General features: G+C 46.5%; 1 long non-coding RNA gene across 1 annotated transcript; it reads left to right on the plus strand.

The window, feature by feature from the left end:
- Window positions 1-2,455: 2,455 nt before the first annotated feature.
- Window positions 2,456-2,983, plus strand: LOC136547330 (uncharacterized). The gene is made up of 3 exons (XR_010781542.1): window positions 2,456-2,591; window positions 2,682-2,792; window positions 2,899-2,983. It is a non-coding gene; the product is annotated as an uncharacterized lncRNA (long non-coding RNA).
- Window positions 2,984-3,394: the final 411 nt, after the last annotated feature.

Genomic DNA, 3,394 nt, shown 5'->3' on the forward strand with positions numbered 1-3,394 from the left:
TCAGACAATACGTAGCGGGGCAAAGGAGATCAGAGGAAGGAGCCACAGATACTCACAATGAGGCCTTCGCTCCACAACCTCAGGACACAACCACGACTGAGACTGCCCAGCCAAAGAGGAAACAAGGGGGATTAGAAAGCCAAACCAATATCACGACAAGGCATGCTATGTGATAACGGAGGTCGGGCCAGATGGGCAGATCCTTGAGCCATATACATACAGGGCGAAATTCCGTAATCACATCGGGTTTGTAGTTAGAGATAAGTTGAACCCAGCTATCCATGGCTAGAATCTTGTACCTATGAGCCAAAAGGTAAACCTATGGGAGAAGCTGAAGCAGAACTTTAGGTTTCCGGAGGGAGCGCACGAGTTGGTACAAGAAAAATGCTTTTAAGATAATAGGGCAGAGCTTCCGACGTTGGTGATCGGATTTGAACAAGAACTTTATCCAACAGAAGTTAACTCCTTTCCACGAGTATGGCAACATAACTCCTAGTCAATGGGAGGAGCTCATGGCTGAGAAGACTTCAGAGGCAACATTGGCCCTCAGTGCCCATAACAGCGAGCAGGCGAAGAAGAACCAGCACTACCCTCATCTAGGCCCCGGTGGCTACGCTGGCAAGCAAGAGGTCTTTAGGAAGATGGACGCAGAGGCCGAAACTGCCGGGAATACGGAAGTGCCGAAGTTGAAGCCACACCTCAAACAGTGGATATACGCAAGGAGTGTGGATTCATCTGGTAGTAGCCTCAAGTTTGCTAAGTCAGAGACCGGAGAGGTAGTATCAAAGATACTGAAACTTGCTAAAGACAAGGAGAAGGGCGCATTCAACCCTTCTAGAGAGAGGGACGAGCTTACCGTTGCCTTGGGAAACCCCGAGCATACAGGACGCACCAGGGGGCTAGGGAAGAGGATGTCCTAGAAGCACGGATTCGTAGAGGAGTGGCACATGTACAAGAAACATGGCAGAGACCGAGAGTGAAGGCTCTAGTTGAAAAGATGTTGGTGGAGAAAGGACTGTCTACGATGGAGCCATAGACACTAATGAGACCGCCCAGAGAACTAGCGGTAGTTGGCAGCCCTCCGGATGTTCCCAGCAGTCAAGGTTCCAATGCAACTGGAACCCCCGTCGATCGCATATGGGCGCCAACCAGTTGCAAATTGGTGGTTCCGATGGGCAGGCAAAACGTGATCATTGAGGTGGCAACGGGCGTGGCACATCCTCCGGGCGGCATGTGGCACAATAGGGACATCCCGTAGGACTACACTCGGGTCGAGGTGCATACCATGAAGCCCGAGTTCATGACTTGGAAGATAGAACACCCTACTCCCGAGGGGCTCGTGTTACTCGAAGACGTCATGAACCAGTTCATCCTCTGGCACAGACGGGACATTGTATTGACCGAGTCTTCGCCAACTCTGACTGAAGTTCATCCTCTGGAGCGACCCATCGAGGACGGGGAGGTATACTCACCGGCCCATGACCATGACCACCACACGCTAGAGACTTCTCCACCTCGTACCGAGCAAGGGCATGATGGCATGCCACATCCTTCTCCACCTCGTACCGAGCATGGGCATGATGACATGCCACATCCTTCTCCAGCTCGTACCGAGCAAAGGCATGATGAGATGCAACATCATTCTCAACAAGCGTAGCCGATACATGAACAACAAGTGTCTTATGAATAACAATTGCCTCGTGAACAGCCGATACGTGAAGAATAAGTGGCCCCTGGAGCAGGTGATGCACAAGTTGACAAGGACGTGCCCGAATGGGAAGCTCGAAACAAAATCCCAATCAAGATAAGGCCATCATATGTGGGCATTAATGACGTCTCGTCGGTGCACAAGTGGATGGCCCATGACCAGTTCAAGCCTAAGAACCAAGTAAAAGAATTTAGAGCACCAGCTTCTGAGGAGGGCACCACTAGCAAACTGCACAAAGGGTTTAACAAGTATCCAGCTGTTGATAACCTCAAATGGTCAAATGATTGCCCGGATAAATATGAAAAAGGCAAGAACTTCCTACCAAACCGAGTCATACAGTGCTTGCCACGTGGAATGAGAAAGTTCCACGATTAGTACTTGCGTGCTCAGATAACAGAACTAGAAATCTTACAAGCATGGATCCCTGCCGGCACATTTGGAGCCCCAGGTGGACAAATTACCGTTGAGTTTAAGGATATCCAGGCATGCTTCCACCTCAGACGAATGGAAATGAATCTAATTTGCACGTGGTGCCTGTAAGTCCTTGCCCTCTCGATATGATATGAATGTAATATTTTGATTTTGTTGTAACTAACCCGCGCCGTAATTTAATTTGTAGAATGCAAGCGGACTTTGTGAGAAAGAGGCCAGCTCTGAAACACAGGTATATAGACCCTGCACCTATAGCATCAACAAATTTTAATTACCCTAAAGAGTGAAAACTAGATTGCAAAGAACTAGGAGCTGGAAAGACACTTAAGGAGAAAGAGGACATCAGGAACAAGAAAATATTGGAAGAGTCCCTCAAGGTTGCGGCATACATTGCCCTATGTTTTAAAAATCTCCAACAACACGATACTATATGGATACCATACCACTTCAAGTAAGTTCGACTGTATACTTAGCTTTGTTCAATATACTTTGTTCGATGCAAAAGAGCTTATGTGTTCCTTCTATGACTAAATTCATGCAGCGATCACTGGATTTGCATAGGCGTCTGGCTCTCACATAGCATGGCATGGGTCTTTGATTCAGCGGATTTCCCAATCGATACATACAAAGACTTCATAGCGATTGTCAAGACGTATACATATCGACAATCCTCATTTTAGCTACTATGTTTGTATACATACTTGTAAGGTTCAATGTGGGATACTAACAAGTTGCATTTGCTAAAATCATTAGAACAGGGCATTCAGGCACTATGTCCAGGAACATAAGGGGAGGCATTATCCAAATAGGAAGGAAAAGTTGTATGTCAAAACTCTATGTGCGGTAAGTGTCATTTACTTTGGTACTCCATATATTACGTGTCTGTCAATAGCATTACTTAACATCTCCATATGCAAAACACACAGTGCCCCAAGCAGAAGCCTGAGAGTCTATATTGTGGATACTACACATGTATTATGATGAGTGCCATCGGTGGCTACAACAGAAACCCCAATCTGGTAAGTTTGAACCTCTTCGCTCGTAGTATAAAAAGTTCGCATATGTTGTGATATAGTAAACCTAAACTTGTTCTCTTGTAGTTGAAGAAAGATAAAGACACGAGAAGGAACCCATACAAGGATTGTGTACCATAAAGGCACTTACCATCATCTTCTTTCCGACTTAGGTATTAATCCTCTATACCAACACCTTCGTGAAACTGATAGGCTAGCCCTAGGCCGTTGATGACAATGT

This window comes from Miscanthus floridulus, chromosome 3 (assembly GCF_019320115.1).
Source record: "Miscanthus floridulus cultivar M001 chromosome 3, ASM1932011v1, whole genome shotgun sequence".
NCBI classification, from domain to species: Eukaryota; Viridiplantae; Streptophyta; class Magnoliopsida; order Poales; family Poaceae; genus Miscanthus; species Miscanthus floridulus.